A 22570-nucleotide genomic window follows, 5' to 3' on the forward strand; every position below is an offset into this window, starting at 1 on the left:
GAAGTGGAATTTAGATAAAATGCCGTGTTACAAACATGTATCATACCCATTTACAACAGAACTTAATAAACCCAACATTGAAAAAAATTACTATTCATTGAAAAGAAACCACAAGATCAGATGTGACATGAATGCAGTGATCATCTATGGAATAATTTAAATTGATATCTTTTCACAGAGGACCCATTAACCAGGTATAACAAAAAAAAATCATAATTAATCTGAAAACAAGAATGCAACACTAAGTTCCCCAGCATCTCAGCTTTTCTAACAAAGGAAACATTCCCTGCTGTCTTTCATCAGAAAAAAAAATCTAATAAAGTTTTATTAAAACATACAGCAACATAACAGATAGGTTTAAAATACAGCCTCTGTACAGTGTAATGAGGTTCTGGCTCATAAAAATGCTTAGATTTTCATTAGAGAGATCAATGAACCCAAAAGAAAATTAGTTTAGCAAAAATATACGTGAAAGTCTTGCAGAATACTGCTTAACTGGAAGTGTAGCTTTTAAGATTCAATATGAAACAGAACATCTTTCATGAAGAAATAAGTGAGAAACTCTGTGCTGCCAAACTAAGAGGACTAACAAACCTGAAGCCTTTGACAGAGCAGCAAGGGGCCCCCTGAAGTTGGTGGCCGTGCCCAGGGGAAGCGCATCCGAGGGAGCTCAGGAAGGAGCACGAAAGGCGGCAGGGCGCGAGGAAAGGCGAAGCGGCCGCGCAGCGCTGCTCCGCGGGGAACGGCCGGCCGGCACAGACCGGCGGTTACACCTCCGCTCTCCCGCGCGCCCCTTTCTGGGGTGCAAGTGTCCGCTCCAGGCAGGCTGCGCGCCCGGGGTTTTGCTCCGTAACAAAATGGGTAGCCCACATCGTAAGGGGAATTGCTGCAAAATTAACCAAACTTAGGACTCAAAGGATTATATTTTCCTTTAAGTTGCAACAATCTATAAAATTGCCTTTAAAGATACCTAAGCAATAAACGTAGAGGCTTAGTAATAAACATTACTAAGCAGTAATAACAGTCATGTTAACACAGCCAGATACCTCCCTTTCTCCCCACACTAAAGGGATCTCAGCTCTTAAACTCCTTTTCCCCATTCCACAAGTATCTGGCAATAACCTTGAAAGAGTTACTGCTTAACCTTTATCACATTGGTGCAAATGCATCTTCCTGAATATCTCACTGGGGTTCCCCCGCCTCCAATAAAATAAACACCTTCTTTTAAAATTTTGGTCTATTTTCCATGCAGTTTTTGCATTAAATATTGAAAACAGCCACTACTGTCATTTAAAAAACAACAACAAAAAAAGATTAATTAAAAAAGATTAAAGGAACAACACTGAACACATGCAAATATCCCGGGAATGGATGCATGTTATAGAAAAATAACCCAATAAGCAAATACAATTTCTGAAAGCCAAACATTACTGTGCAAACTAGCTAAACACAAGTCTAATCTAATTTGAAGTGGAAAGGTTTCAAATATTATCAAGCAGCAACAAGAAAACATTGACCTTTCAGCTATATTGCACTTCTAATCTAACCATGCAGCTCCTCATTCTGAGCCAAGGGCAGCACTTTTGGAAAGTTTCAACACTGAAAGTTTTCAGTACATAAGGTCATATACTGCACTGTAACTGAATATCTGCTCGTGCTCCCAGTCACTTGGTACCTCTTATCTACAGTAAGGAGGGGTATGACAAATAGCTTTGAATACTCTTACAGCTATCAGTAAGTGTTCTGGATATGAATAAATAATTTCCTTCCGATTACAGTGAGATCTGACATACCCACAGGCATGACTGTCAAGGCAGGCAATACAAGGGGAGCTGGCATTCACAGCAGGTGACAGACAGCACTTGCAGAAGAGGGTTGCTCCTGTTCAAACTGCTCACATAAAGTGCATATGGATAGCCTAAGGGATAACAGATACACCGAGCAAGCAGTTTTCAAACTAAAAGAATCCAGATAACTAGGAATACTTTGGAATAACCGTGCTCTGGGTTGCAGCCCTGGTGGCACAAAAGTTCCTAGCTGGCATTAGTCAGGTCCTCTGCAGGCAGGAATTTGCATTCTTTGAGAATCAGTTGTATTCAGAGGATTACACAAAGTCCCAGAGCTGTACCAGGCCTGCACGACATCGGCTCTTCAGCTGGACATGCTCCACTCAGCCATTTTTGCACTTTCTGGGCAAAATGACATGTCTGGCTGGCCCAGTTCCCTCAGTCATCAGCAACAGACACAGCAGCCATGAAGGCGCTGCCTTCTGGTTGCTCCAGCCTGCCTATCTGCAAATGAGGCAGCCCCCCGAGACACTACCACCAAGAGCTGCCTGAGGCCAAGCGGCAGCAGGCTGGGAGACAGCCATCAGTGAACAGCATCAGTGAACAGCCATCCGAAGGCTACTGGAAAGGTCAAGAGGGGAGAGAGACAGCGAGAGGTGCTGCACCGTGGAGAGACTGGGAAAGTACAGAGATGTGCAGGAAAGGCCGGCAGGATCAGCCGCGCTCTCCCCACAGATCCTCAATTCACTGGGAGACTCCAGGACAAATTGCCCACCAGTCAACCACTGCCTGGCAAATACTGTTTGCAGCAGCTGATTAGGAATGACTGCTCATCAGTATCAACTGTCTATTCCTAAGTGGCTTTGCCCAGAAAAACACAACTGAGGAGGCGATGATTGCTCTCCATAGAAATCTTTGGGAAAGGGACAAACAACAAGGGAGAAGAGCCAAACAGATTCAATATTGGCAGGTTTAAGCTGGCAGTGAATAATGGAAGCTAAAGAATTGGAGGAGAATTTCAGCCATCAGAACACCAGAGCCACAGGAAAATATGTATCTGAGCAAACAACACGAACTTCTGAAGACAACCAATTGTTCTAGCTGCTTTCAACGCCATTAAGTCCTAGAGTCCAATCACTTGCCATTGTAGGCAGTTGTAACACTCCTTCCAGGCCTACATTCCTGCAGGACAGAGCAGCTGAGTGAAAACCTGCCTTCCTCCAAATTAATAAGACTCCCACTGCCTGCAAGGGAGCCAGATTTCTCCAGGGATTTACACATTAGATGCTTAAAGTACTAGTTTTAAGAACCCTTATTTATCAAAAAACATTTCTTAAGAAAGACAGGTTAATTTAAAGTAAGACAATCCCACTCTTGGAAAAATGGCTTGCTGTACACCAGTAGCTGATGTAGCTTTTACAGCCTTGTTATTTTTTGATATACTAGAGTAAGCTAACTGCTGAAATATTTGCCTTGAGATTCCTCAAGGAACATAATACTTCCATACTAAAGAGTTTAATGCAGTAGTTTGTTAGAAGATGGTATTTTTCCTAGAGCTTTTAAAAGCCTAAATTTACCCTCAATTCACAGAAAAGAAGAAGTGCAAGTCTTCATTTTGTTAGTGCTTACAAGGCTAAGAAAGAATTAAGACTTTTTAATTTAGGTTTTCTTACAGCACGTACCTCTGCAGCAATATATGCCATGAAACTAAGAACACTCCCATAGACTATAGTGCTTTTACTACAGATAAGTATGTCCAGTTTAGCTCAACTGTGTTCAATTTAATACCCAAAAGAAAAAAAAAAAAAAAAAGCTTTGGATTGCAGATGAACACATTTGGAAGCCTAGAACAATATTCTAAGAGATCAAGTAGTACAACAGATACCCTGCTTATTCTACACATTAATTGCACAGACTGCTGTTAATCTAAGTTTGCAGCTAAGTTCTAGTATGTTTTAAGTCAGGGGAGGACACAAGATAAATGGAAGTGCGGATACAGAGTTATTATATATAGTGTTGTGTGTGAAATTGGTTTGGAGGAGCAGAGTTACATAAATTCTCTCCCTGCAGTCAGACATGTTGCCCTTTCCACTCTTCAGCACACAGAAAAATGGAATAAAGTAATCGGGAAGAACGCTACAGCTTGAGATACACCCCAAATACAACAATACACACTGTCACTTTTTAAAACGAAAAACATAGGGGACTATGGCTGTCTCCTCGGAGAGATTCAGAACGTTAGAAGCTTCAAGCTGTATTATTTTGCACACTGGCTCGCCCAAGTTGAGGATGAAAATCAGCTCTATCCAGAAAGCCAGGTAGATGGAGCCACCCTCACCAGGGCCTTGCCTGGGGCCACCTCACGGTGCTGCACTGGGAGAGCACCAAACAGGGCTGCCCGTCATGAGAGGGAGAGTTTCCCCCTTGGACACCAAGGCAGTAAGCTGAGCACCTCACCTAACCCAAAGGGCACCCAACACCCGCTCCACAGCCATATGCTGCTTACCTGGCAGGGCCCCCACTGCAAAGCCACAGATTTACTCCTCGCTCTCTACCACAGCCACGCAACATAACACCACCCCAGCACTCCCCCACCACTCCCATCGCAAGGGGACTTAAACTCATGCCTGAAAACTGTTGCACCAGCTGGCAGTTAAATTAATTCAAATTAACACCCAAGACTGGTGGGGGCAGGCATGGTAGAGTGTCACCTGGAAGAACAGAAGACCATGCTTGGCTGGACACACACGGCAGGAGAATTTGATTCAGCTTGATTAGCAAACACCTCCCAGGCAGCTTCAGGTTTGCTTCTCTAGCCACTTAGGTCAATAGGACTTTTGACATTGATTATGGCAACTGCAGGAATCTGCTTTAGAGTTGTTCAGCACACATCTGTGAAACACTGCCATTCTCTGTGTTCATTTATTTTGCCAGACACTTTCCTTGTGACATTTTCCATTTATTGCGGGAGAAAAAACATGTAAAAATCCTCAAACCAAGCAAGACAGGACTTCCCGGTACACCCTTTGGCCTGAAGGTCTCTCTGTAAAATGAAAAATTAATCCTGAAGGGGACTTTAAGACGTGACTTAATGTATCCTCCTGCCCCAAGGAAGGACTAGCTACTCCTTAATACTTCTGACAGATGCTTATTTCACTTATTCTTTAAAAGTGCCAGTGACAGAAATGCCTGATTTCCATATTCAATCTGTGCAATACTTCACTTTCCCAACTTTACTTTTCCATCATATCTAACTGAAATCTTCCTTGACACCCTACTTTTGTCTGATCTATTGGGTTATTCCCTTCCTCTCCAGAGCAGCCTTCTCCTGGAGGAAGGAGATGTGACCATCTCTTTCTGGAATAAATAATTGCAAACCCAAGAGGTATCACTTGTTTTCTACATCTCTCTTCTTTCTCTCTGTTTTCTGACTGACCTTCTCTGCTTAATCCAGCTCCTGCTTGCTATGCAGTGCACAGGAGCTGTACACAGCCCAGATCGCACCAAGTATTTCTGTATCCTGAAGCAATATGCCCTGGTCTTCCTTGACACACCTCTAACATAAGCCTGTGAAGCCTGTTGTAAAGTGTCCCATGCATTTTTTTTCCACAGAAGAGAATCAAATTAATGTAAAAAATTAACATCTGATCCATTATAGGGGAACGGAGCCCCAGAAGTCAGTGAGATTGAAGATGGCTTCAGTTTTTGGATTTTGCTACAGGGCAAAACTGCTAAATAGTAAAAACTTTGCTGAATACATTTGAGTAAACAATGAGGTGTAACCTTACATTTCCTATACCCTAGCAAGCATTCCTGTACTTAGATGCTCATATATAACAGTCTCAGCTTCTGAGCAGTCAGGCCTTCTGCCTGGTGAGTGCTAGCCTGATTTGTATGGTGCACCCGAGCAGCAAAGCATGGGCAAGAATCAGTTTGGCTTCACAGTAAGAGATTAGAGAATAAATATATTGAGTATGAAAACTAAAAACAAAAAACGTTTTCTAAACTAAGAAGAAATAAAGAGGTTATACATTGTCCATGCTGCAAGACAAAGAGATGCAAAAAGAAATGCAGTCAAAGAACAAGATAGACTAACATAACACCTGATGGAAAACATAACATGTTTTTTGCTAATTTTTTTCAGTCCAGAACAAGGAGGAAAATGCAGGTTTTACCCTCTGTGACCTCCATATTGGGCAGCCAACAAGTTTGGTTGTGATATTTCATTATGGTCTACCCCACCATCATGGAATATAACATACTGCTTTTCTGAAAGAAACATACATATATTCCTGTGAGCTATCAACTTCAAAGCTTCTGAATACAAAAATACTAATCCACCTGGACAAAGAGAAAAAAATGTGATCCTACAGAGGAAGAATTTATGTATTAAAAATCTTTGTTACCTGTGTGCTTATATTTATCTCTTGTAGTTTCCCCTCTGAGGTTTTAATACATATTTCATCAAATGTAGACTTCCAAGACTCAGACTGCATGCTAGTGGGAATCTACCCTTAGGACTTCCTAGAGAGAGATTGCTAAGATTAATGTGGAAACCTTCCCAAGTAGATACATAATGGTATAAATGATAAATGAAGACTATTATATAACCACATCAACCTTTCGAATATAAATTGTGGATCTGGCTGTGGATCACAGATACAGCATCACCTTTTTCCACTTTCTTCTCAAATGCAATCCTAGTTTGTAATCATTGCAGGCTGTACCTTGTAATTCAGGTGTAGATCATACTGATGATGGGGTGAGCCAGGTACACAAGGGAAACGTGTCATCGTTGCAGTCAGGCCTCCTGCAAAAAAGCATTCCTCTTCTACACCTCTTGTCCCCGCTCTCTTTAATTCAATATAAGCTATGGAAGCAGCGCCTGTAAAGCTCAGGCTGCTGTGATACCATTGCCTTTATTCTTTCCATAGTCTCTGTGACATGAGCAGTTCTCCACACCTAGGCAAGGAGTGGGAATGAGCAGAGTCAACGCATCCAGGTCAATCAACGCATGAGATCGCTTTCTTGCCTTCTCAACATGGCAATGGTGTGTGTTCATTTATGATGATCGCCCATCCGGTGATGGTGCAGCATGTATTAAACTGTATCGTCAGTCAAGGCTCAGTGAACAATTAACAACCTTGCAATGGTACTATAGTTCAGTAATTCATGCAGTTTCAAACACGTCAAACCATCTGTGTTCAGAAACATTAAAAGATCTTGTGTTAAAAGTGTTCTTATCAGCAGTTAGTTAATCCCATGATAAATCTGAGCAGTGAACTTAACAGTTTAGAAATAGAGTCAAAAGAAGCAATGTACAATTTTTATTTCAACATATTTCTCTAATTGCTAATTGGACCTTCCTGGACCATGAAGATAATTAGCTTATTTTTTCCTCTCATTTCGTGATATCTCCACTTTTTCATACACTGTGCCTGGAGAACACAATGTTCCAGATGAGGGAAAAAACACTGAAGTATGGTAATTAGAGAAAATAGCAACCTGGAGTTGTGACCCACATCAAGAACATTAACACATACTCAGTGAAGAGACACCACTAGAAACAACCAATTAAAGACTGTGTGAGAAGTGCCTTAAGTTATTCTGTTCCTTGAAAAGGTGCAGGCCACTGAGCAGGATAAAGTGCTTACTGGCAAACTGAAAATGGAATTTGCAGACAGGTCTCCCCAAACCTCACATCAAGTATGACATTTGCAATTTTAATACGCTTGTACACTGACAGCATACAGAGGAGAAAAGCTGCTACAGTAATAGACAGCATGTCTGTTCTAGAAGGTGAATAAGCTCCTGCTTTTTATTTCCTTAAAGTTAGGAAAATGCATTTTAACATGTGAGTGCTTGAGGTAATGATACATATATATTTTTAAGAGATGTAGGAGTGTTGCCTAATGGCTAGGATATTGGACTATTGCTTGGGAGACTTTTTTTATTGCTGACTCTCTGTTGTCTTATGAGTTCATTTGTAACCCTTTGTGTCTTTCTGGAAACTTATTCCCCAAAACTAAAATGAGAAGGATGGTATACATTAGATTTACTTAATAGTTCCTTACCTCCTGAAAGTTCAGCTTCAGCCATCCTGTACTTGCACATTGCTCAAGCTGCGATGTCCAGGAGCAGTGGGCTGGTGCTCAGGACTAGCATCCTCCTGTTCTTCACGTCCTACGGACAGAAAGAGCAGCTGGGACCCCAGTCCTTAGTAGAGGCTAAGATTTGCTTCCAGATTTGGTTTTGTTCATGTGAAAGGCAGCAATTAGTTGTTGTTAATTCTGTTTTTCGCTGTGAGCTAGCTAAAATAGTTGCAGATGGCATGCGCTCTTCTTGAGCCCAGGGTTGCAGGCAGTGAAAGGAGGCACACTCAAAGAACACGATTTCACACCAGAAGAAGCTGTCTCCTGCAGGAGTGTCACCGACTCACTTTGTATGAAAGTATAATCAGGAAGACTCACAGGTAATTTACTATGGAGATAGAAGGGAAGGAAAACAGATGTTAATGCTGGAATGGTAACTGCCATTTGCCTGGCCTTAATCCATGACAAAATACAAGATCTGTACTCATATCTGTTGTGCCACATTCCAAAACTTGAACTCAATCACTTAAAGTCACATCTGTGCAGACACAGCCACCAACTTACGGGCCCTTAGAGACACAGAAGGAAAGCAATATATAAGAAAAAAATACAGAGTTTCAAATTCCTGCTAAAAAGGACTGAATTTCTTTTCAGTTTTGAGACATTAATTTGGACTTGGAAACTTATTCCCGCTGTAGCTCTCCTCCAAGGAATTACTTAAACAACACAGTAATTGTAGTGCTATATTAAAAAAAAAAATTTTTTTTTGAGAGTTTTTGAGAAAATATGCGTAGGAGACCCAGCAAAGAGAAAGTGGTTTAATACTAATGCTTCACCCTGTCAATTCTCCATCCATAGAGTTACTTTCCTGGCCCTAGCGAATCTTTAAAACTTCTTAGTGAAGCTTTGGAACCACGGTGCCTCATCTGTCCTTAAACGTGTGAAGTCCCTCCTCTAGCAGGCAGAGTGTGCTCCACCAGTCACATTCACCAGAAATTCTGCTTATAGGAAACAATCCATCAGCCTTTTATCTCTTTGCAAAGCTCTCATTTACATGTCCTATAACCACACAGGCATTGGGGCATTCCTTTAGCAGTGGTTTTAGAGCTGACTAATAAAAATAACATTCAGCGTAAGGGTCTGACTGAGAAGAGCTTTATTCCATCCATGGCAGCCCTGACTTCAGTGGGAATGTTTGTAAAGAAAACCACTATCCAACATTGTATTTGGAGCAGTAGTGTAGTATCCATAAAGCACATGATTTTATCTTCTATGCCTCTTACCTCTAAGCAGATTTCATGACACAAATTCCTTAAAGCATTTCAATCATCCATTAGGGTAGAAGAGGCTATACATATACCCACAAAAATAACAAATGGACTGTAAAATAAATGTGCTTTTAAAAATTATTATTCAAAACAACAATTATCTTTCATAGTTTTAACAAAGGAAATGTATCCTAGAGGCAAGACTTTGCAGAGTAAAAAAAAATTGGTTTGTCATGTGATAGTTATCCTGAGTCACACATATTTATAATCTTACATGGCACTGAAATACTTATTGGGAGACAAATGGGGTAATTTAATATGACCTGGAAGAAATGTCCTGATAATTAACTAATGACAGATTTTTTTACAGTCTATAAGGAACTGCAATCTCAGATTTATTTCACACTTTTTTTTCTGAGTAACTTCTTTTAACACTTAAAATCTCTTTAACCTGAATTGGTCTGTATCTGTAGCATCAAAAGAAAAAAAGAACAATATGGAAGTGTGGTAAAGCTTTCACTCAGTATTCTCTGAAGGCTTCCAAGCAGTTTCAATGATATGTGAGTCAAACTTAACGCTCAGCTGATTCAAATATGCATGTTATTTCATATATTTATACTCCCTGAAATTACCGGTAGAAAAGGAGGACTGGAGTAAAATGTGAATACATATCAATTACAATTGTATTATAGCAGTTACTACTGATACAAGACGTTCATTTGTCTAAATAAGATCCTCTAATTTGTACAATTTTCCAAGGGGGTTTAGGAAGTTGGTCATATTTGTAAAGGCACTTCAGGGTGCCACCAGGTGAAAGATAGGAAGTAGAAGTTGTGGGATTTTCAGCACTGCTTAAATACTTCCAGTGGGAGTTTTGAAAATCTACTAAATGTCTCCTTTCATTTTAGGGTGCTTAAATACTTTTAAAATTGCACAAGGCCACAGCTTCAGCTGAACTTCAGTTCAAGCCAAATCCATATAGTTAGCATGTTCTAGTGTTTGATTTTAGCCCTTCAGAGATGCTGCTTTACTAATAGGAAAGTGCTTTCAGTAAGGCTTTACATCCAGAACACAGGGTAAATCATTCCAAAGACCTACTGGGAGACACTTGGGAGGTGAGAGGGGAGGAACTGTAGTGATAGACCCTGTAGAAAATCCATACAGTGACAGAAAGAGCAAGTCTAATTAGCAGGAAGAGGCGAGACTGCTAGAAAGAGCAAGCCTTATCAGCGGGAATAGGTGATGACATAGGTCTACACAACTGGTGGAATTAGAACAATTATATGCACAGCTAACTGTGTTGTATTTACATGCTTTATACACATACTGTACAGACTTGGTGTTGACCTAATTAATGTTTGAATTTAATTTGAAAACATTAGAGGTTCATAAGTCAGAGCAAGCAACTTAGAAACATGAAACATTTGGTGCCATTGGTTTGCAGGGCTCTCAAGCCTTTAGCAAGAAGTATCTCCAAATACTTAAGAACAGATGTTTTGAAAACCTTGGTGAGAACATTTGAGAATGAGATACTGATTTTCATCAGTACTATATTATGCTATGCTCAGTGTATCAAAAAAGGAAAGTCTGTTTTCATGTTAAATCTGTTGGACTTCTTGTTAACATATTAGCAATTAGGCTAGAGAAGCATATTGATACTTGTATTTTGTGGAACTAAAATGCACTATATCAGCTTCAGTCCCTTAAATTAAATGTTGACAAGAAAAGCTGGGCAAAGTTATTTGTTACCCCATCTGCCACTCAAAATGTCAAGCCTGGGTAATGCCATTTTCCACTCTTTCCTGATATATGCGCATCATCAGATATTGTTTGCTTTTGCTCTGTGATGGCATTAAGAAAGAAGAGTCAAAACCATAAAGGTCAGGTTGTTCCTTTTGGTTTGTCAAGCTCTTTAATCCTCTTCCAATGGACTTGGATTTAGGGAAAAATGTGAAGAAGAGCAGTTTTAAGAGAACTGAAGAAGACCAGCTCTCACACTGAAAAGCTTTTGGAGAAAAGAAAATTTATAAATCGTAGCACAATAAAAAATTCACGTTATAAAAACTATTAAGGATTGATATAAAGCTACATTTGTCAACATATGATGCCGGCAATTAGCAAGGATCAGTATGGCAATAGGGAACAGTTAGGCACATAAGCAAAATGCTTGGATTCAACTTAAACAAAGTGTCCATAAATTTGCCCTGCTTTGAGCAATGGCCCTTTTAACACTGCCACTGGAACATAACTTTGCATTAGCTCAAATGGGAGAGACTACTTCTATTTGGAATCCAAGGTTTAAATTACAGTCCCATAATAGTGAATGTGTGATCCATCAAGTGATTATGGTAGGATTATTGCCAAATATAGTGGGATAGCTGTAATTGTCCCAGAAATGCAGGACACCTGTATTTATTACACAACCCTGAAATTTATCCATATTATTGTATTTGGGGGGTACATACCAATATATCTGCAAAACTACATTAGAAGAGCCAGTTATTGCTAGCAGCAAACACATTTAATGACAAAAGAGTATGACTTCTGTAGGCTCAGCATTACATGCTCATTTGCAGATGTTAATGAGGTGGAAAATTAAAAAAGACAACAGTATGTGGGACTTGCTATTTCCAAACACTCAAATAACTTATTTTACTTGTCTAGATCTCAGATGTTCTTTGTCAGAGATCACCACGCTCCCAACTTAAATTGCGAAAAGTGTGAAAGCGTAAATTATCGAATTTTTGTTTTTACTTTAGACTGTTTGGCTCATCTGTGAGGATGTACAAGTTAATTATTTTTATTCTGTTAGAACAATGTTGCTGATGAGATGTGAGCAGAAGGGAGAAGGGCCATGCTGCTGAAGTTATTGTCAGATTCCCTGCTGGTAGCACTATTTCACCTGTTAATGAGAATAAGATAACAAATAGATCTATATAATCTGAGATGTCAAATTATAATGTTTTTCTCAGCCTGCTCCACATATAAAATAACATGTTCGCCATAAAAACCAAAGCTACATATCAAAAAGAGCAAAGGTTTGTGCTGACTTAGTACCTGCAACAACACAAATTAGATATCTAAAACTGCATATTTGTATCGCAGTCCACTTCTCTCAGGCAGACCATTTAAAACCATGAAGAGGACAGCTGAAGCTACCACGGATTTTTGCAAGTTCAAAACTCTCCTGTCCTGAATTAATCTGTAAACTGGGCCCTTGGCTGAGCAGCTCTTAGCTCAGTACAAACAGAGGTACACACTTTGCCACTCTTAGTCAAGTGGCTGTGTGACAAGAAATATAACTTTTCCTTCCTCAGAGAAGGCTTACACAGACAGAGGCTTAGACACTTTTTTTTTCCCCCCTTCTTCTGCACACTGGCCGAAATAGTTGCTTTCATCATTAGCAGCAGCAGGTATCCCTGGCAGAGGCCTGCATGCCACCAGTACCAGACGTACCCCTGTGCTGCAGTTCCTGAATTTCAGTCCTGAGCATGATCCAAAATCCAGTGAAGTCAAGGAAACGCTCTTATCACCTCTCATGGGCTCAGCTGCTTCATCTCAAGGCAACTGGAAGTGGCTAGTGACAGGAAGCTGTATTTTATAGGTGGAATGAATATGATACATCACTAGATAAAGAGATAAGCCTTTATTCTTAAAAGCAAATAATCTTCCAGCATAAATGAGAGAATTAAAGAGGGAAAACAACATGAAGCATAACATAAATCAGAATCCATTAATAGCATATGCATGTTATTCCATGAAAGCTACTAAGAAAAGATGGATGTTTTCATTCAGTCATATTATTTATAAATATAGGCAAAACAAATATCAGGACTAGAAAAAACCTCTTCTAATAAAAATAATGTATTTTGCAGAATGAAAAATCTTTTATAGTCATTAATCATTAATAAGTCAATATTTTCCAAAGATATTATAAATTTATTATTTCCTGTTCTTGTATGGAAGAGGTGGTGATATGTCTGGTGCTACAGTATCCATTGTTTTATACTCTTGATTGTTTTTAAATTTAAATTTTAGAGTTGAGACTGTATTTATACTGACAGGAACTATAGACAGAGAAATCAAAGCTATTTGCATTCAAACCTGGATTTCACAAGACTTAAGGAAGACAACGACTTCTATATTTAGGGCTGAATGTTTGCCAATACTGCTGGCAGCATAACAGTGTGGTTGACCTTACAAATATGTTTTTACATGCCCAAGGAGAAATATCAAAGTATTTTTAAGATTTCATTAGAAGTGAATGTGCCACCTTTTTAACCAATATCTTCCCTTCCTGTAAAAAAAAAAAGAAAAGAAAACTTACCAGACTTTGCTTTGCTTTTTGCTTTTCTTGGGTTATTTGCCACATGGGAAGCTAAAAGCACTAGAAGCAACCTCTTCATTAATGGTATTGTACAATCTCCCTCCCTAAAGAGTGATTACTTGCCATTATTTGTCTCTCCTGCTTTTGGTTTGACTATTTTGGCTCTATTCTGCAAAAATTCTGCAAAAGTTCCGCCACATGCTCTGCTTGCACATGAGGAGAAGAGGAGGATTCCCGCGCAGTGACACAGGACAAGTTTTCACATGGGACTGAAACACAAAGCAGTCGCCCTTGGCAAATCATAAGCCGTTTCCCTTGCCACCGTGCAGTTCCCTGGTTCTATAGGTTAGTAGGTATGTCCAGCACGTGTCAGTCAGATACTAGTGAATAAAGTATCTTGCCACCAGAAACTATCACTAGCCAGAAATGCTGCTTACAGAGGCTGCCAGGAGCAGGGCCCCTTCGCGCTCCGCCCAGAGCCCTTCGCAGCCCCCACGGCACGTGGAGACGTCTGGGGTCTCCCTTACGCAGAGCCAGCAGCAGGGCCAGGGCATCCACCTTATCTCCCGAACTGACAATGCCATCCTGCCTTTTTTTCTTTTTCTTTTCTTTTTTTTTTTTTAAGTTTGGAGCTATATATGCATCTCTATATAAACCATATATATTATCATAATAGAATCAATGATTCTATTTTTTTCTGCTGTTTGATGTCACTCTATGGATTTCAGAAGAAAGCTATGATTTGCAAACCAATTATCTGCAACTTTTTGGATAGCTTTTAAATCCAAAATGTAGAAAGATATTGCAGACAGAAAAAATATTTGGAAATCATCCCTTCTCCACAGTTAAAAAAAAAAAATACAAAGGTTAGGGTGGGGGATTAGTAAATATATCTTGTAATATTAACTTCCAACATACATTCCCAAAGAAATAGACAGTATGTTAAGTTGAAAAGTTCTAATAAGGCAATATCTTTATTTTAATACATCACTATTCACAAACCAGTGTGCGTGTCACCAGTCTCTGGCTGGCACTGACAGCATCCGTGCCATTTCCAGCAACTGAGGGGTTCATTGTGAGCTTTTCCTTAAGCCCCTTATTCCGCAAGAGAATGCCTCTGTGGCGCATAGCTTCATTGCAAACAGGATGAGCTGCCTCTGCGCATCTTTGTGACCTGACTTTCAAAGGCACAGTCAAAATTGCATCTGATCTCTTGTACTGGTGCTCATCTTTGTTGGTGAAGATTAGCACAAGGTAAATACAGATTTCTTTCTTTTTAATTTGCACATTTGACTGCTTTCAGATGTGTACATATGCCTTGGTGTTGAATGCAACTCGACAGTTCTTATTGGTTAGGTGCTGAATCATAAGAACAGTATTGATGGGGTTAAATTGGATCCAAAACATTATTTCCACCCTTCATGTAGGTGTGTTAATTTTTATTTAAAAACATCACAACTCAAAGAAAAAGTGCATGTGACATTTTCCATTGACATTGTAGTCTTTCCAAAGCCCTACAGATATTGCCTGACTTTAATGGCACAGTTACTATTTCTCCCTTCCAAGCAATCACAATAACAATGGAAATGACAAAAAGAGATGCTCCCGCTGGAACTGTGTCTCAGGAAACAGAGTTTTAATGGAACCAGTTCAATATACCTTTGACACAAAGAAAACATTATTAACAGTAACTAAAATGTATTCATAAAAACAGTTTATTTTCAAATGCAAAATCCTTGGTCTTTACAATTTTAAAGACAGGAAAAAATCTGTGATGTTTTACATTGACATTGTGCTCTCCCTCCCTGAAGTCCTGCAGATACAATATGACTTCAATGGCACAATTGCTATTTTTTCCTCTTCCAAGCAATCTTGATCTCAGTGGAAGTGACATTAAGAGATGCTCCAACTGAAATTGTATCACCGGGGATAGGGATTTCACGGCATCAGTTCAGTTTACCTCTGACACAATGAAAACACTGTTAAGAGTAGCTAAAGCATATTCATAGCAGTGGCTACTTTTCAAATGCAAAATCCTCAATAGTTTGGACTTCAAAGTAAGTGCGGCAGAACACAGCTAGAACACAGCCATAACAAATTTTGCAAAGTCAAGCACAAGTTGAGCTGATTTCATGCAACTAACCTAAAAGAAACAAGGGAGGAAGGACAAGACTCGCAGCAGTATCATTTATATGTGTCCTGTTGACAGGAGCTGTATCTATGTTGCATGATTATGGATCACGCTTGCTGCACAGAAAGTGTTCAAAGATTTTAGCAGAAATCTGCTAACGATTTTTACTGCATAGATATTAATGAAAACTCACTCATATTTATAATATCAGCCTGAAGGATTTGCATGAAAAGAGCAAAAATTTTTTGGCCCACAACACTGTTTCTTCTGTCAAATCTCAGGTTTCTGCCATGAACTCTTGACACTTAGCTATATCCCTGAAAAACATAGGGAAACTGGACTGCTGGCAAACAGCCATTTTGTCCCTTAATTTATCTAAAAAAAAATGTGGAGTCATTTGGTGAGACTTAAACAACATTTTTGACTAGTCAAAACAAGACCATCAATGGGAAAAAGATCAAATAATTTCAATGTGAAATTTTACAACTCGAAAAGTTAAAAGCAACTCAAAGATACTATTAAAAAGGAGCTACAAGGCAAACTTACATTGCTCCTTATTTTATAACATGTAGTCTTACTAAAAATCTAGTGTTTCACTTGTCCCGCCTGTAAAAAAAAAAATCTTCCTTTGGCACTGACCTTCTGTCAGATCTGCCAGACTTTGTTATGTAATTTCCCCTTAGCAATGCCATGTTATCCATGCTAGTATGGTCTACAAGAACAAGCAATGTGACAGAAATGAGATGCTGCCTGTTGCAATTTTTTTTTAATTATGAATAGAACCAATGTTACTGCAATAACAATAATAAAACAAAACTAGTAAAAGTGGAGAATTTACAAATACTGTCATTGCTGGCATGTAAAAGAACACTCAGAAAATAAAATCTTAATCCCTTGAAATAAATAGGAGAGTAGCTGTTGACTTTTATGTGGATGGTATTTCACACAAAGAGCAATAAACATGTATTTTCTTGAGTGTTGCAGAATGACAGCATAACAAAGGTTTTCAGTGACATTTCTTCTGGATATTTACAATCCAAAATAAGAGCGCAAGAAAGGCCCCTACTAACAAGACCCAGTTACTGTTACTGACCTGCTGTTTCTGGTATTAATGGGAGATGATTAGAGTTTGTGTGTGTGTGCGTGTGACATTTCCTGTCTGAGAATTCATTCACACTATTTGCTTTCAGGTAAACAAATAAAAAAGAGACAGAAAATCATGGGTGCCCCTAAGGAAAAGAAAAAGAAAGGAACTGTCCTTTCTTCAACCTTACAAAATGCACTCAGATGCATATCTGAGAGGAAAACACGGGACGCTACATGAGGTGGCAGGTACTGCGCGAGGTAGACCTGCTTTGTGGTCTTCTAAATCGGAGGGCCAGAAAGACCCTGGGCTGCTCCTGGGTGTTGGCGCCCAAGAGCACAACATCTGCCCCCGCCTGCCCACCCGCCACGCGGGGCAATTCCCCTCGGCAGCATCCTACTCACCACGCACGCTCCTCCCTGTCACGTCCCTCCCCGCTTTCTGACATACTGATTGCTGGGAAGAGAAGCAGGATCTTCATATATGCCATGCACAAAATTCATCAGGATCATATTTTCAAAGCGGCCTCAGACTGTTACATTTCATCTGCAGTTTTCATGTCTGAACCTCTGTACACACGAGAGTGGTTCTGTGTCTGTACAGTTGAAAGGGCTTGCATCAATCAAGCAGTGGGGGCACTCTCTGCACCGTAGGCTCCAAAGACATCAGCTGTTTGAAGTCCATGAAAGACCTACGTTATCTTCTTTGCTATAGAGCACAGTGTGGGAATTCATCATCCTGTGGTTTTTCATGTGAAAATTTGATAGTAAAAACTGTAAAAATACTTTGTGCAGAGTACAAAGGTATGTTGACAGTGGCACTGAAACAAAGATGAGATCAGTTCTGCATTTCTTTGTCCTCACCATCCAGTCAGGTTCCAACCTTTCTACTCATTTAATTTTAAGTTCTTTTACATTTACTAAAATGCACTTTTACATTTAAATTTGAAAATTGTCTTTGTCTACTGTCTAAGAATTGATTTAGTCAATCAATCAAATAGGATCCTGGGAAGGATTTCATTAAGTAATATAGTTTTGGTAATGTTTTTCAATGTTTTAACCTTGTTTTTTATTTTATGTTAGAGAATACATCTGTACACAACACACGCCTAAATTTCTATAATGAAATATACCTGTATTTTGGGGAAAAAAGATAAAAATACATACAAAAGACCTCATATCTTTACAAAAAAAATTTAAGAGCTCAGAATCCATAACTTGTTCTGTCTGCAGAAGGCTCCTATTTTTGTAGTTTATACTCTAGTGCCCTGTCTCATTTGTGTGCTGTTGTCTCTTCTTGAGAAAAGATCTTTCTGAGGAAAGGTGCATTGCTCACACACATTCTAAAAAAGCACATAGACAGCATCAACTACTGAAGTTAATGCAAACACTTTAATAATCTCTGGCAAAATCTAATATTTCCTTTTTTTCTTTTTCTACCACCAGTGCTTCTGTTGCATTTCTTACAACTCTCGTTGTGTAAGGAACAAAAACACCTGTGCAGACAAAACCCAAATAGTTGTCTAAGCACCGTCCTATTTTTGGAGGAACTAAATGATTGTCAAATCTGTGTCTAGACATTTTGAAGATATTCAACTTTTCTTATTGGGCAACAGCAGCCTTCAAGGCTCAGTAAGTTATCCACATTTAGAGATTTCATAAGAGGATGCTTTGAATAGTTATATTCTTTACCCCACCCAGGTTATACCTCTGATTTTTGTTATGAAAAAACTTTCAAATGCCAGCCAGCATCACCCACACATGGAGCATGTAAAAAAGCTTTGCAGTACCGCTCCCACCAGTGAGCATTTCCCAATAAAAGCCAAAGCATGGAAGGGAAAACTCGCCTCTTTTCAAAAGGCCACATCCACAAAACTTTTTAAGTTTTATAGTCACCTTTGGATAAAAACATATTTCTAAGGACCAAAAGACAATTTCTAGAGGTTCTTATTTTAGCCTTTTTTGTCCTGTACATTTTACAGATGATTTGGATTGTTGTTTGATGTCCACATTCAGTCCTGACGGTGATCCTGTGATACCACTCAGAGCAACTCTGATTAAGTTGCTTCTGATCTTTCATTTCAGCAAGATTAGAGTCAATTGCTGGCTGAATTCATGCATATGTAAGTTTTACAACCACCTTCTGCACAGGTAGCTGAGGTTCACAACTCAGATTTGCCAGTTGTTTTTCCTTCATACCAATGCTTCAGCAGTCCACTTTTATCAAGAAACTCTCCACATCTCTGAACCTGGCAGAGTCTTTTAGATCTGGGCAAAAAAGGATAGTAACACCATGTTCAAGCTTTGCACAACAGGGAAACTTCCCAATTCTGATGTAATTAGATCTTCTACCAGTGTATAGCATCTTTTTGTGGCTGAAATCTTAAAACAGAGCAATCATCACAACCAGCACCCTAAACCATCTCTCTAATATTTAAGCACTCTCATTTCAACTGATCTGCATGTGCTCTAAAGCTAGCATCCATGTTTGTCTAAGGCTAGAAATAAAAAAAGGGAAAATAAAATAAAAAAACAGCAGATAGCTCCTTGGTACATTCCACTGCTAGTCTTTGTGATTTGCTAACCACACCCTGGGCTTCTCTTCCAGACAAGTTGCTAGAAATTTCTTGATGGAGAGAGAGAGAGAGAGAGAGAGAGAGAGGGGGGCAAATGAGAATTTTTTTGGGGGAAAAAAAAGAGATAATGAGCAAATCAGGCTTAGAGCCTGCTGAAGCACAAACAATGGCAACTGTATGACCAGTTGCCTATACTGTGATTGCAGTTTCTATGTTATATTGAGACTATACTTGCCATCTTGCCATTTTATTATAGCACAGATAATATGATATGGCCAATGACAATACCTTATCTAGGAGTCACCACACAGAAATCTTGAGACGCCTCTTTGGAGGCCAAAATCACGTCTCCAGAAAGGGACACAACAAATGGTATTTTTTTGCTTTGCAGAAATTTCAAGAAACAGACAGGTTGTGCTGTACAAATAGTCGGCTCTGTCCCAACCCTTCCAAACTCTACTGGTGGCAAAACAGGACTGCAAACAGACAACTGCTCTGTGATAAGGTTTCCCTTTTAGTTTGCACTCAGATGTTTCTTCATTTTTGTCTAGCTCAATTTTTTAAGATATTTTATACCATAGATTAACTATTTTTTAAAAATACTTGATTTTAATCATAAAATATGCTAACTTACCAATTGGACTAAGGATGGGAGGGAATCTTCCCTTTCATTTTTAATCAATATTTCTGGACTAAGAGTAAGCGTGGCTTGCAAAGGGACAGGGCAGTGTTTCCCCAAGGTATTTCACTGTGTCTCCTCCACCTCAGAAGGTTTCCTCTGCTGTTTAAGAAGATGAAAAAAATTACCTGTTTTATGACCAAAACATACAACTCATTTAGCAGCATAACTAGATTGTAACTTGACTGGCACCTTCTTATATTTCTTAATCTCTGTGAAAAGCAAGAGTATGAGTACAAGTTAAAAGACAGAGGCAGTGTTGGTGGCCTGCAACAGTGATAAAACACAACCTGCTGGTGGATGGATGGTGCAGTGACAGTAACAAGTGAAGCCCATCACCTTGTTCAGGTTCGTGGGCATACACAATAAACCTACACAGAGCTGTGGCATTTGAACTGGGAGTGGGGAAACGATATCTGAGTTTCAGAAGAGGAGATGCTGGGGAGATTTCGTCTTTCTTGTGCGTGTTTATCGGATGCCACCAAGCACAACATGTGGCCACCACGGAGGGATGCGTCTGAGGCATGTGGGACCGATGGGCAAGGGCTGCTCTGTTCTGAAACAAAGTCAGAAAACGAAGTCCAAATAAAAGCAAAAACTGATCACCCTCGGCCACAATCCAACCAATCCATTTAACGTTAACTAGTTGTTAAACCTAAGTAGATACCTGCATGTCCTTACATTCAGATTCATATATGTCATTAGATTATTTCATTCAGCCTCTAATTAAAACAGAAACTCCATTTATCCTCCAAACGGAAAAGGGAGTACAGGAGTGATGGCAAATTCCTGTACGTACACAACCATCTTTCAGGAGTACGAGTTGGAGCTGGCTTTCTTCTCTCCTGTGCCAGATACCCGAGCCTCCAGTGGGAGGCTCCTGGAGCTACTGGGTCCCTTCCCTGCGTGCCAGGCCCAGAGCTAGTGCATGAAAGACTGGGCGCTAAATGAGACTGAGAAAAATGGCCAAGTTCAGCGCTCCTTAGAATATGAGGCATATTCAGCTAATGACAGCACATGTTTAATTTCTTAAAAGATGATAACATTAACTGAATGCAAAACTGCATGTAAATTCGTAGCAAAAGAAAAGTTTAATTTGCTATTAAATTATTTCAGGGAATATCAGTCACCATGTTTAATTCAAAACTAAGTCACAGGCTGTAAAAATGGGTATGTGCTCCCGAGAAGTGCCATTCATTCTCTGGACAAAGATGAACAACAAGGTATACATTAGAGTAGAGTTGTTTCTTATTATATAAAATACTTCTTAGTTCCACTGCACATGACCTGTGGGCCATATAACATCTGCATCATGTGCTTGACCAAACATAGAAGTGCTTGCAGGATGGCCTCTCAGTTTTTGGTGGTGTCTAGATGCATTGCTTTGGTAAAACCATTGAGGACAGCTTTCAGGAGTAATATACTGCGATCACAGAAAGCCTAAGAAGCCATGTATGTGCAGTACTGATTCGGCATTACTTCAGAACAGAAGCAGAACATCAATTATCAGTGCAGCAGACAGATACAATGTGACAAATGCTTGAAAGCAAAACCTCAGAAAAAACTCTCATTTGTTTCTTTTCTTTTCAAAATGTTCCTTTTTATTTCCACCTTGCCTTCTTCCCTAAAACAGTGAATTGAGACAGAAGGGAGAAACTCAAGCTGACTGTGGAGGAAAAAAAGGAGGTCTGCACCAAAGGATACGACAAGCATTTAGTCCATCCAAAAGTGTTTGCAAGTTATTGCAAATGCAAAGAAAATTATCTGGCTTACATTCAGCAATGGAGCAGGCAAAACCTACTGAAGTCCTAGTATAAGTTATTAATCCTAAGAAAGAACAAATCTTGCTTGACTTTTCCATTCAGCTTAACAGATAGGATTTCTTTTGCTTGCCATGAGCTGAAGCTGTTGCCAACATGGCAAACTGGCACTGAGGGTCAGATTCTGTCTTTAAACAGACTAATACCTAGTTCTGGACTAGATCCAGCTAAGCATTCAGTAGCTGTTTAACTTCAAACGTAGTCTTAAATACTTTGTCGTATTGAGGCATTTGCAAACAGTCCGAACAAAATCAGCAGACCTGATAGATAAGTAAGGTGTTACATCATGTCCAAAAGTAACAGAAACCGGCTGAGAAACATTTCACATTAAATAAATGTTCTTCTTTCACAAAGTCTTTAACATAGTTTGGCAAAGTTCTTGCCTATTATTACTGGTGGCAAAGCAAGCAGTTAAGGTCTATGAGCCAAAAAGTATTGGGCTTCTCTCCTCTTACTTCCGTGCCAGCCACTTGCACCATCTACAAGACTATCCTTATAAAAGTTTCAGCTATTTTTGCTAACACGTCACTTGAATGCAGCCTAGATGTGCTGTGTGAGGCTTATCCCCATCAAACAGCTTCCCGCCACACATTTTTATGTGCTCCTGTCTTTCTAATCAGCTTGGGGGATCTCTGTTTTTATTGCATCTCACATTATATATATATATATTTTTTTTTTTTTTTTATATTCCTGGTGGCTTATTATGAAACTTCTTTACCCTGGACTGCCTGATGAATTTGCTACTGAGAATTTAAGTGCAGTAAGTAAGTTTCATCCATCATTTTCTTCCTTTCACTATTTGTCTCT

At 39.5% G+C, this 22570-nt stretch overlaps 1 long non-coding RNA gene across 3 annotated transcripts in view; it reads right to left on the reverse strand.

Annotated features, from left to right (window-relative positions):
- The window catches only part of LOC106485862 (uncharacterized), an 87519-nt gene extending 79295 nt beyond the window's left edge, over nt 1–8224 (reverse strand). Inside the window, exons 1-2 of one of the 3 annotated variants that reach the window (XR_010884966.1) lie at nt 7862–8224; nt 6515–6597 (exon numbers count right to left, since the gene is read on the reverse strand). This is a non-coding gene — a long non-coding RNA (uncharacterized lncRNA). Of the gene's footprint in view, nt 1–594; nt 722–6514; nt 6785–7861 lie in introns of those variants that run through there. The other 2 variants (XR_010884967.1, XR_010884965.1) reach the window with 2 other exon arrangements.
- Between the last annotated feature and the right edge of the window lie 14346 nt (nt 8225–22570).

The sequence above is a fragment of the Apteryx mantelli genome, chromosome 9 (assembly GCF_036417845.1).
Source record: "Apteryx mantelli isolate bAptMan1 chromosome 9, bAptMan1.hap1, whole genome shotgun sequence".
Lineage (NCBI taxonomy): Eukaryota > Metazoa > Chordata > Aves > Apterygiformes > Apterygidae > Apteryx > Apteryx mantelli.